Here is a 12,476-nt window from a genome sequence, read left to right as displayed (position 1 = left end):
AAAATCAATTTGATGCAACTGCTTTACCAACAGTATGTTAATCTTTACCATTGCTGTTTTGTTGGCTGACTGAAGGAAGATATGCAGTGCATTTGAACCAAAGCAGATGTTAAATATTAATGTAATCAATGACTAATGACATAAGAAAAGGAAAAAAAAAACAGGATACAAAGATGCTCCAGGTGAGGCTTGAACTCACAACCTCTGCATTGCTCAACAGATACTGTTTTATAAGTACCGCACGCTGACCAATTGCGCCACTGGAGCACTTTGCAGCATTCTTTAGTTATGCTAGATGTTGATTTTATTCAATACAATCAGTACAGTCATAAGAATTGAAAAAGAAAATCATTTTTGGTGATGAATGATGAGCAACAAAGGAACATGCATGCCAGATGGCACTTGAATAAGCTGTCCACGGTGATAAAAAAGGTTTAAAAAACAACAACAACAATGTTATCATAATTAATGTCATATTTTAGCTTCTGTGGTCATTTTTTACAAGCTAAACACTGCAAGACTGTTTTACAGTTGAAGCAAGGATAAAATATCAACTCTAGTGATGAGACACTTGCTGTAATTACTTCCACCCCATATGGGACTTGGACCCCCTGGCTTAGGAGGGCAGTGATTTATCCATTATGCCAGTGGTGCTTACTGCTGTTCTTATTTAAGACTGATAGGTTTTTAATAGTCAATTATTTATTTTTGAAAAAAAGTGAAGCTGTTTACTGTGTTCTTTGCATTACCAAGTCCAGCAAGAAATGTGCTGGTACTATCCAGAGCTGTCAGTAAGGATTATCATGCTATATAGCAGAAAATCAATTTGATGCAACTGCTTTACCAACAGTATGTTAATCTTTTCCATTGCTGTTTTGTTGGCTGACTGAAGGAAGATATGCAGTGCATTTGAACCAAAGCAGATGTGTGCTGACAACTTAAATGCACAACCTTGTTTGTGTTTTTTCTTTCTTTCTTCCATCCTTTGTAATATCATATTAAATATTAAGGTAGCAGTTTATAATCAATGACTAATGACATAAGAAAAGGAAAAAAAACAGTATACAAAGTTGCTCCAGGTGAGGCTTGAACTCACAACCTCAGTATTGCTCAACAGATACTGTCTTATAAGAACCGCGCGCTGACCAATTGCGCCACTGGAGCACTTTGCAGAATTGTTTGGTTATGCTAGATGTGGATTTTATTCAATACAATCAGTACAGTCATAAGAATTGAAAAAGAAAATCATTTTTGGTGATGAATGATGAGCAACAAAGGAACATGCATGCCAGATGGCACTTGAATAAGCTGTCCACGGGGATAAAAAAAGGTTTAAAAAACAACAACAACAACAACAATGTTATCATAATTAATGTCATATTTTAGCTTCTGTGGTCATTTTTTACAAGCTAAACACTGCAAGACTGTTTTACAGTTGAAGCAAGGATAAAATATCAACTCTAGTGATGAAACACTTGTTGTAATGACTTCCAACTCAGACGGGACTTAAACCCACAACCACTGGCTTAGGAGAACATTGCCTTATCCATTATGCCAGTGGTGCTTACTGATGTCCTTATTTAAGACTGATAGGTTTTTAATAGTCAATTATTTATTTTTGAAAAAAAGTGAAGCTGTTTACTGTGTTCTTTGCATTACCAAGTCCAGCAAGAAATGTGCTGGTACTATCCAGAGCTGTCAGTATGGATTATCATGCTATATTGCAGAAAATCAATTTGATGCAACTGCTTTACCAACAGTATGTTAATCTTTTCCATTGCTGTTTTGTTGGCTGACTGAAGGAAGATATGCAGTGCATTTGAACCAAAGCAGATGTTAAATATTAATTTAATCAATGACTAATGACATAAGAAAAGGAAAAAAAAACAGTATATAAAGATACTCCAGGTGAGGCTTGAACTCACAACCTCGGCATGGCTCAACAGATACTGTCTTATAAGTACAGCACGCTGACAAATTGCACCACTGGAGCACTTTTCAGCATTGATTGTTTATGCTAGATGTGGATTTTATTCAATACAATCAGTACAGTCATAAGAATTGAAAAAGAAATTCATTTTTGGTGATGAATGATGAGCAACAAAGGAACATGCATGCCAGATGGCACTTGAATAAGCTGTCCACGGTGATAAAAAAGGTTTAAAAAACAACAACAACAATGTTATCATAATTAATGTCATATTTTAGCTTCTGTGGTCATTTTTTACAAGCTAAACACTGCAAGACTGTTTTACAGTTGAAGCAAGGATAAAATATCAACTCTAGTGATGAGACACTTGCTGTAATTACTTCCAACCCATATGGGACTTGGACCCCCTGGCTTAGGAGGGCAGTGACTTATCCATTATGCCAGTGGTGCTTACTGATGTTCTTATTTAAGACTGTTAGGTTTTTAATAGTCAATTATTTATTTTTGAGGAAAAAGTGAAGCTGTTTACTGTGTTCTTTGCATTACCAAGTCCAGCAAGAAATGTGCTGGTACTATCCTGAGCTGTCAGTATGGATTATCATGCTATATTGCAGAAAATCAATTTGATGCAACTGCTTTACCAACAGTATGTTAATCTTTTCCATTGCTGTTTTGTTGGCTGACTGAAGGAAGATATGCAGTGCATTTGAACCAAAGCAAATGTGTGCTGACAACTTAAATGCACAATCATGTTTGTGTTTTTTCTTTCTTTCTTCCATCCTTTGTAATATCATATTAAATATTAAGGTAGCAGTTTATAATCAATGACTAATGACATAAGAAAAGGAAAAAAACCAGTATACAAAGATGCTCTAGGTGAGGCTTGAACTCACAACCTCGGCATTGCTCAACAGATACTGTCTTATAAGTACCACGCGCTGACCAATTGCGCCACTGGAGCTCTTTGCAGCATTAATTGGTTATGCTAGATGTGGATTTTATTCAATACAATCAGTACAGTCATAAGAATTGAAAAGAAAATCATTTTTGGTGATGAATGATGAGCAACAAAGGGACATGCATGCCAGATGGTACTTGAATAAGCTGTCCACGGTGATAAAAAAGGTTTAAAAAAACAACAACAACAATGTTATCATAATTAATGTCATATTTTAGCTTCTGTGGTCATTTTTTACAAGCTGGACACTGCAAGACTGTTTTACAGTTGAAGCAAGGATAAAATATCAACTCTAGTGATGAGACACTTGCTGTAATGACTTCCAACTCAGGCGGGACTTAAACCCACAACCACTGTCTTAGGAGAACAGTGCCTTATCCATTATGCCAGTGGTGCTTACTGATGTTCTTATTTAAGACTGATAGGTTTTTAATAGTCAATTATTTATTTTTGAAAAAAAGTGAAGCTGTTTACTGTGTTCTTTGCATTACCAAGTCCAGCAAGAAATGTGCTGGTACTATCCAGAGCTGTCAGTATGGATTATCATGCTATATAGCAGAAAATCAATTTGATGCAACTGCTTTACCAACAGTATGTTAATCTTTTCCATTGCTGTTTTGTTGGCTGACTGAAGGAAGATATGCAGTGCATTTGAACCAAAGCAGATGTGTGCTGACAACTTAAATGCACAACCATGTTTGTGTTTTTTCTTTCTTTCTTCCATCCTTTGTAATATCATATTAAATATTAAGGTAGCAGTTTATAATCAATGACTAATGACATAAGAAAAGGAAAAAAAACAGTATACAAAGATGCTCCAGGTGAGGCTTGAACTCACAACCTCAGCATTGCTCAACAGATACTGTTTTATAAGTACCGCGCGCTGACCAATTGCGCCACTGGAGCACTTTGCAGCATTCTTTAGTTATGCTAGATGTGGATTTTATTCAATACAATCAGTACAGTCATAAGAATTGAAAAAGAAAATCATTTTTGGTGATGAATGATGAGCAACAAAGGAACATGCATGCCAGATGGCACTTGAATAAGCTGTCCACGGTTATAGAAAAGGTTTAAAAAACAACAACAACAACAATGTTATCCTAATTAATGTCATATTTTAGCTTCTGTGGTCATTTTTTACAAGCTATACACTGCAAGACTGTTTTACAGTAGAAGCAAGGATAAAATATCAACTCTAGTAATGAGACACTTGCTGTAATGACTTCCAACTCAGACGGGACTTAAACCCACAACCACTGGCTTAGGAGAACAGTGCCTTATCCATTATGCCAGTGGTGCTTACTGATGTACTTATTTAAGATTGATAGGTTTTTAATAGTCAATTATTTATTTTTGAAAAAAAGTCAAGCTGTTTACTGTGTTCTTTGCATTACCAAGTCCAGCAAGAAATGTGCTGGTACTATCCAGAGCTGTCAGTATGGATTATCATGCTATATTGCAGAAAATCAATTTGATGCAACTGCTTTACCAACAGTATGTTAATCTTTTCCATTGCTGTTTTGTTGGCTGACTGAAGGAAGATATGCAGTGCATTTGAACCAAAGCAGATGTTAAATATTAATTTAATCAATGACTAATGACATAAGAAAAGGAAAAAAAAAACAGTATATAAAGATACTCCAGGTGAGGCTTGAACTCTCAACCTCGGCATGGCTCAACAGATACTGTCTTATAAGTACAGCACGCTGACAAATTGCACCACTGGAGCACTTTTCAGCATTGATTGTTTATGCTAGATGTGGATTTTATTCAATACAATCAGTACAGTCATAAGAATTGAAAAAGAAAATCATTTTTGGTGATGAATGATGAGCAACAAAGGAACATGCATGCCAGATGGCACTTGAATAAGCTGTCCACGGTGATAGAAAAGGTTTAAAAAACAACAACAACAATGTTATCATAATTAATGTCATATTTTAGCTTCTGTAGTCATTTTTTACAAGCTAAACACTGCAAGACTGTTTTACAGTTGAAGCAAGGATAAAATATCAACTCTAGTGATGAGACACTTGCTGTAATGACTTCCAACTCAGACGGGACTTAAACCCACAACCACTGGCTTAGGAGAACAGTGCCTTATCCATTATGCCAGTGGTGCTTACTGATGTCCTTATTTAAGACTGATAGGTTTTTAATAGTCAATTATTTATTTTTGAAAAAAAGTGAAGCTGTTTACTGTGTTCTTTGCATTACCAAGTCCAGCAAGAAATGTGCTGGTACTATCCAGAGCTGTCAGTATGGATTATCATGCTATATTGCAGAAAATCAATTTGATGCAACTGCTTTACCAACAGTATGTTAATCTTTACCATTGCTGTTTTGTTGGCTGACTGAAGGAAGATATGCAGTGCATTTGAACCAAAGCAGATGTTAAATATTAATTTAATCAATGACTAATGACATAAGAAAAGGAAAAAAAAAACAGGATACAAAGATGCTCCAGGTGAGGCTTGAACTCACAACCTCTGCATTGCTCAACAGATACTGTCTTATAAGTACCGCGCGCTGACCAATTGCGCCACTGGAGCACTTTGCAGCATTGTTTGGTTATGCTAGATGTGGATTTTATTCAATACAATCAGTACAGTCATAAGAATTGAAAAAGAAAATAATTTTTGGTGATGAATGATGAGCAACAAAGGAACATGCATGCCAGATGGCACTTGAATAAGCTGTCCACGGTGATAAAAAAAGGTTTAAAAAACAACAACAACAATGTTATCATAATTAATGTCATATTTTAGCTTCTGTGGTCATTTTTTACAAGCTAAACACTGCAAGATTGTTTTACAGTTGAAGCAAGGATAAAATATCAACTCTAGTGATGAGACACTTGCTGTAATTACTTCCACCCCATAAGGGACTTGGACCCCCTGGCTTAGGAGGGCAGTGACTTATCCATTATGCCAGTGGTGCTTACTGATGTACTTATTTAAGACTGTTAGGTTTTTAATAGTCAATTATTTATTTTTGAGGAAAAAGTGAAGCTGTTTACTGTGTTCTTTGCATTACCAAGTCCAGCAAGAAATGTGCTGGTACTATCCAGAGCTGTCAGTATGGATTATCATGCTATATTGCAGAAAATCAATTTGATGCAACTGCTTTACCAACAGTATGTTACTCTTTTCCATTGTAGTTTTGTTGGTTGACTGATGGAAGATATGCAGTGCATTTGAACCAAAGCAGATGTGTGCTGACAACTTAAATGCACAATCATGTTTGTGTTTTTTCTTTCTTTCTTCCATCCTTTGTAATATCATATTAAATATTAAGGTAGCAGTTTATAATCAATGACTAATGACATAAGAAAAGGAAAAAAAAACAGTATACAAAGATGCTCCAGGTGAGGATTGAACTCACAACCTCAGCATTGCTCAACAGATACTGTCTTATAAGTACCGCGTGCTGACCAATTGCGCCACTGGAGCACTTTGCAGCATTAATTGGTTATGCTAGATGTGGATTTTATTCAATACAATCAGTACAGTCATAAGAATTGAAAAAGAAAATCATTTTTGGTGATGAATGATGAGCAACAAAGGAACATGCATGCCAGATGGCACTTGAATAAGCTGTCCACGGGGATAAAAAAGGTTTAAAAAACAACAACAACAACAATGTTATCATAATTAATGTCATATTTTAGCTTCTGTGGTCATTTTTTACAAGCTAAACACTGCAAGACTGTTTTACAGTTGAAGCAAGGATAAAATATCAACTCTAGTGATGAGACACTTGTTGTAATGACTTCCAACTCAGACGGGACTTAAACCCACAACCACTGGCTTAGGAGAACAGTGCCTTATCCATTATGCCAGTGGTGCTTACTGATGTCCTTATTTAAGACTGATAGGTTTTTAATAGTCAATTATTTATTTTTGAAAAAAAGTGAAGCTGTTTACTGTGTTCTTTGCATTACCAAGTCCAGCAAGAAATGTGCTGGTACTATCCAGAGCTGTCAGTATGGATTATCATGCTATATTGCAGAAAATCAATTTGATGCAACTGCTTTACCAACAGTATGTTAATCTTTTCCATTGCTGTTTTGTTGGCTGACTGAAGGAAGATATGCAGTGCATTTGAACCAAAGCAGATGTTAAATATTAATTTAATCAATGACTAATGAAATAAGAAAAGGAAAAAAAAAACAGTATATAAAGATACTCCAGGTGAGGCTTGAACTCACAACCTCGGCATGGCTCAACAGATACTGTCTTATAAGTACAGCACGCTGACAAATTGCACCACTGGAGCACTTTTCAGCATTGATTTTTTATGCTAGATGTGGATTTTATTCAATACAATCAGTACAGTCATAAGAATTGAAAAAGAAAATCATTTTTGGTGATGAATGATGAGCAACAAAGGAACATGCATGCCAGATGGCACTTGAATAAGCTGTCCACGGTGATAAAAAAGGTTTAAAAAACAACAACAACAATGTTATCATAATTAATGTCATATTTTAGCTTCTGTGGTCATTTTTTACAAGCTAAACACTGCAAGACTGTTTTACAGTTGAAGCAAGGATAAAATATCAACTCTAGTGATGAGACACTTGCTGTAATTACTTCCACCCCATATGGGACTTGGACCCCCTGGCTTAGGAGGGCAGTGACTTATCCATTATGCCAGTGGTGCTTACTGATGTTCTTATTTAAGACTGTTAGGTTTTTAATAGTCAATTATTTATTTTTGAAAAAAAGTGAAGCTGTTTACTGTGTTCTTTGCATTACCAAGTCCAGCAAGAAATGTGCTGGTACTATCCAGAGCTGTCAGTATGGATTATCATGCTATATTGCAGAAAATCAATTTGATGCAACTGCTTTACCAACAGTATGTTAATCTTTACCATTGCTGTTTTGTTGGCTGACTGAAGGAAGATATGCAGTGCATTTGAACCAAAGCAGATGTTAAATATTAATTTAATCAATGACTAATGACATAAGAAAAGGAAAAAAAAAACAGGATACAAAGATGCTCCAGGTGAGGCTTGAACTCACAACCTCTGCATTGCTCAACAGATACTGTCTTATAAGTACCGCGCGCTGACCAATTGCGCCACTGGAGCACTTTGCAGCATTGTTTGGTTATGCTAGATGTGGATTTTATTCAATACAATCAGTACAGTCATAAGAATTGAAAAAGAAAATAATTTTTGGTGATGAATGATGAGCAACAAAGGAACATGCATGCCAGATGGCACTTGAATAAGCTGTCCACGGTGATAAAAAAAGGTTTAAAAAACAACAACAACAATGTTATCATATTTAATGTCATATTTTAGCTTCTGTGGTCATTTTTTACAAGCTAAACACTGCAAGATTGTTTTACAGTTGAAGCAAGGATAAAATATCAACTCTAGTGATGAGACACTTGCTGTAATTACTTCCACCCCATAAGGGACTTGGACCCCCTGGCTTAGGAGGGCAGTGACTTATCCATTATGCCAGTGGTGCTTACTGATGTACTTATTTAAGACTGTTAGGTTTTTAATAGTCAATTATTTATTTTTGAGGAAAAAGTGAAGCTGTTTACTGTGTTCTTTGCATTACCAAGTCCAGCAAGAAATGTGCTGGTACTATCCAGAGCTGTCAGTATGGATTATCATGCTATATTGCAGAAAATCAATTTGATGCAACTGCTTTACCAACAGTATGTTAATCTTTTCCATTGTAGTTTTGTTGGTTGACTGATGGAAGATATGCAGTGCATTTGAACCAAAGCAGATGTGTGCTGACAACTTAAATGCACAATCATGTTTGTGTTTTTTCTTTCTTTCTTCCATCCTTTGTAATATCATATTAAATATTAAGGTAGCAGTTTATAATCAATGACTAATGACATAAGAAAAGGAAAAAAAAACAGTATACAAAGATGCTCCAGGTGAGGATTGAACTCACAACCTCAGCATTGCTCAACAGATACTGTCTTATAAGTACCGCGTGCTGACCAATTGCGCCACTGGAGCACTTTGCAGCATTAATTGGTTATGCTAGATGTGGATTTTATTCAATACAATCAGTACAGTCATAAGAATTGAAAAAGAAAATCATTTTTGGTGATGAATGATGAGCAACAAAGGAACATGCATGCCAGATGGCACTTGAATAAGCTGTCCACGGGGATAAAAAAGGTTTAAAAAACAACAACAACAACAATGTTATCATAATTAATGTCATATTTTAGCTTCTGTGGTCATTTTTTACAAGCTAAACACTGCAAGACTGTTTTACAGTTGAAGCAAGGATAAAATATCAACTCTAGTGATGAGACACTTGCTGTAATGACTTCCAACTCAGACGGGACTTAAACCCACAACCACTGGCTTAGGAGAACAGTGCCTTATCCATTATGCCAGTGGTGCTTACTGATGTCCTTATTTAAGACTGATAGGTTTTTAATAGTCAATTATTTATTTTTGAAAAAAAGTGAAGCTGTTTACTGTGTTCTTTGCATTACCAAGTCCAGCAAGAAATGTGCTGGTACTATCCAGAGCTGTCAGTATGGATTATCATGCTATATTGCAGAAAATCAATTTGATGCAACTGCTTTACCAACAGTATGTTAATCTTTTCCATTGCTGTTTTGTTGGCTGACTGAAGGAAGATATGCAGTGCATTTGAACCAAAGCAGATGTTAAATATTAATTTAATCAATGACTAATGAAATAAGAAAAGGAAAAAAAAAACAGTATATAAAGATACTCCAGGTGAGGCTTGAACTCACAACCTCGGCATGGCTCAACAGATACTGTCTTATAAGTACAGCACGCTGACAAATTGCACCACTGGAGCACTTTTCAGCATTGATTTTTTATGCTAGATGTGGATTTTATTCAATACAATCAGTACAGTCATAAGAATTGAAAAAGAAAATCATTTTTGGTGATGAATGATGAGCAACAAAGGAACATGCATGCCAGATGGCACTTGAATAAGCTGTCCACGGTGATAAAAAAGGTTTAAAAAACAACAACAACAATGTTATCATAATTAATGTCATATTTTAGCTTCTGTGGTCATTTTTTACAAGCTAAACACTGCAAGACTGTTTTACAGTTGAAGCAAGGATAAAATATCAACTCTAGTGATGAGACACTTGCTGTAATTACTTCCACCCCATATGGGACTTGGACCCCCTGGCTTAGGAGGGCAGTGACTTATCCATTATGCCAGTGGTGCTTACTGATGTTCTTATTTAAGACTGTTAGGTTTTTAATAGTCAATTATTTATTTTTGAGGAAAAAGTGAAGCTGTTTACTGTGTTCTTTGCATTACCAAGTCCAGCAAGAAATGTGCTGGTACTATCCAGAGCTGTCAGTATGGATTGTCATGCTATATTGCAGAAAATCAATTTGATGCAACTGCTTTACCAACAGTATGTTAATCTTTACCATTGCTGTTTTGTTGGCTGACTGAAGGAAGATATGCAGTGCATTTGAACCAAAGCAGATGTTAAATATTAATTTAATCAATGACTAATGACATAAGAAAAGGAAAAAAAAAACAGGATACAAAGATGCTCCAGGTGAGGCTTGAACTCACAACCTCTGCATTGCTCAACAGATACTGTCTTATAAGTACCGCGCGCTGACCAATTGCGCCACTAGAGCACTTTGCAGCATTGTTTGGTTATGCTAGATGTGGATTTTATTCAATACAATCAGTACAGTCATAAGAATTGAAAAAGAAAATAATTTTTGGTGATGAATGATGAGCAACAAAGGAACATGCATGCCAGATGGCACTTGAATAAGCTGTCCACGGTGATAAAAAAAGGTTTAAAAAACAACAACAACAACAATGTTATCATAATTAATGTCATATTTTAGCTTCTGTGGTCATTTTTTACAAGCTAAACACTGCAAGATTGTTTTACAGTTGAAGCAAGGATAAAATATCAACTCTAGTGATGAGACACTTGCTGTAATTACTTCCACCCCATATGGGACTTGGACCCCCTGGCTTAGGAGGGCAGTGACTTATCCATTATGCCAGTGGTGCTTACTGATGTACTTATTTAAGACTGTTAGGTTTTTAATAGTCAATTATTTATTTTTGAGGAAAAAGTGAAGCTGTTTACTGTGTTCTTTGCATTACCAAGTCAAGCAAGAAATGTGCTGGTACTATCCAGAGCTGTCAGTATGGATTATCATGCTATATTGCAGAAAATCAATTTGATGCAACTGCTTTACCAACAGTATGTTAATCTTTTCCATTGTAGTTTTGTTGGCTGACTAATGGAAGATATGCAGTGCATTTGAACCAAAGCAGATGTGTGCTGACAACTTAAATGCACAATCATGTTTGTGTTTTTTCTTTCTTTCTTCCATCCTTTGTAATATCATATTAAATATTAAGGTAGCAGTTTATAATCAATGACTAATGACATAAGAAAAGGAAAAAAAACAGTATACAAAGATGCTCCAGGTGAGGATTGAGCTCACAACCTCAGCATTGCTCAACAGATACTGTCTTATAAGTACCGCGTGCTGACCAATTGCGCCACTGGAGCACTTTGCAGCATTAGTTGGTTATGCTAGATGTGGATTTTATTCAATACAATCAGTACAGTCATAAGAATTGAAAAAGAAAATCATTTTTGGTGATGAATGATGAGCAACAAAGGAACATGCATGCCAGATGGCACTTGAATAAGCTGTCCACGGGGATAAAAAAGGTTTAAAAAACAACAACAACAACAACAATGTTATCATAATTAATGTCATATTTTATCTTCTGTGGTCATTTTTTACAAGCTAAACACTGCAAGACTGTTTTAAAGTTGAAGCAAGGATAAAATATCAACTCTAGTGATGAGACACTTGTTGTAATGACTTCCAACTCAGACGGGACTTAAACCCACAACCACTGGCTTAGGAGAACAGTGCCTTATCCATTATGCCAGTGGTGCTTACTGATGTCCTTATTTAAGACTGATAGGTTTTTAATAGTCAATTATTTATTTTTGAAAAAAAGTGAAGCTGTTTACTGTGTTCTTTGCATTACCAAGTCCAGCAAGAAATGTGCTGGTACTATCCAGAGCTGTCAGTATGGATTATCATGCTATATTGCAGAAAATCAATTTGATGCAACTGCTTTACCAACAGTATGTTAATCTTTTCCATTGCTGTTTTGTTGGCTGACTGAAGGAAGATATGCAGTGCATTTGAACCAAAGCAGATGTTAAATATTAATTTAATCAATGACTAATGACATAAGAAAAGGAAAAAAAAACAGTATATAAAGATACTCCAGGTGAGGCTTGAACTCACAACCTCGGCATGGCTCAACAGATACTGTCTTATAAGTACAGCACGCTGACAAATTGCACCACTGGAGCACTTGTCGGCATTGATTGTTTATGCTAGATGTGGATTTTATTCAATACAATCATTACAGTCATAAGAATTGAAAAAGAAAATCATTTTTGGTGATGAATGATGAGCAACAAAGGAACATGCATGCCAGATGGCACTTGAATAAGCTGTCCACGGTGATAAAAAAGGTTTAAAAAACAACAACAACAATGTTATCATAATTAATGTCATATTTTAGC

The 12,476-nt window shown here is 35.7% G+C and overlaps 3 non-coding genes across 3 annotated transcripts; all 3 read right to left on the bottom strand.

Annotated features, from left to right (window-relative positions):
* Positions 1-3,701: 3,701 nt before the first annotated feature.
* Positions 3,702-3,794, bottom strand: TRNAI-UAU (transfer RNA isoleucine (anticodon UAU)). The gene is given in 2 exon segments: positions 3,702-3,737; positions 3,757-3,794. It is a non-coding gene; the product is annotated as a tRNA-Ile (tRNA).
* A 1,556-nt stretch (positions 3,795-5,350) lies between these two features.
* TRNAI-UAU (transfer RNA isoleucine (anticodon UAU)) lies at positions 5,351-5,443 on the bottom strand. Its single transcript is given in 2 exon segments — positions 5,351-5,386; positions 5,406-5,443. It is a non-coding gene; the product is annotated as a tRNA-Ile (tRNA).
* Positions 5,444-7,893: 2,450 nt separating this feature from the next.
* TRNAI-UAU (transfer RNA isoleucine (anticodon UAU)) lies at positions 7,894-7,986 on the bottom strand. Its single transcript is given in 2 exon segments — positions 7,894-7,929; positions 7,949-7,986. It is a non-coding gene; the product is annotated as a tRNA-Ile (tRNA).
* Between the last annotated feature and the right edge of the window lie 4,490 nt (positions 7,987-12,476).

The sequence above is a fragment of the Pseudophryne corroboree genome, chromosome 4, assembly GCF_028390025.1.
Source record: "Pseudophryne corroboree isolate aPseCor3 chromosome 4, aPseCor3.hap2, whole genome shotgun sequence".
In the NCBI taxonomy this organism is placed as follows: Eukaryota; Metazoa; Chordata; class Amphibia; order Anura; family Myobatrachidae; genus Pseudophryne; species Pseudophryne corroboree.
Note: the sequence above shows the minus strand (reverse complement) of the source record. Positions and strands in the feature narration are given on the sequence as shown.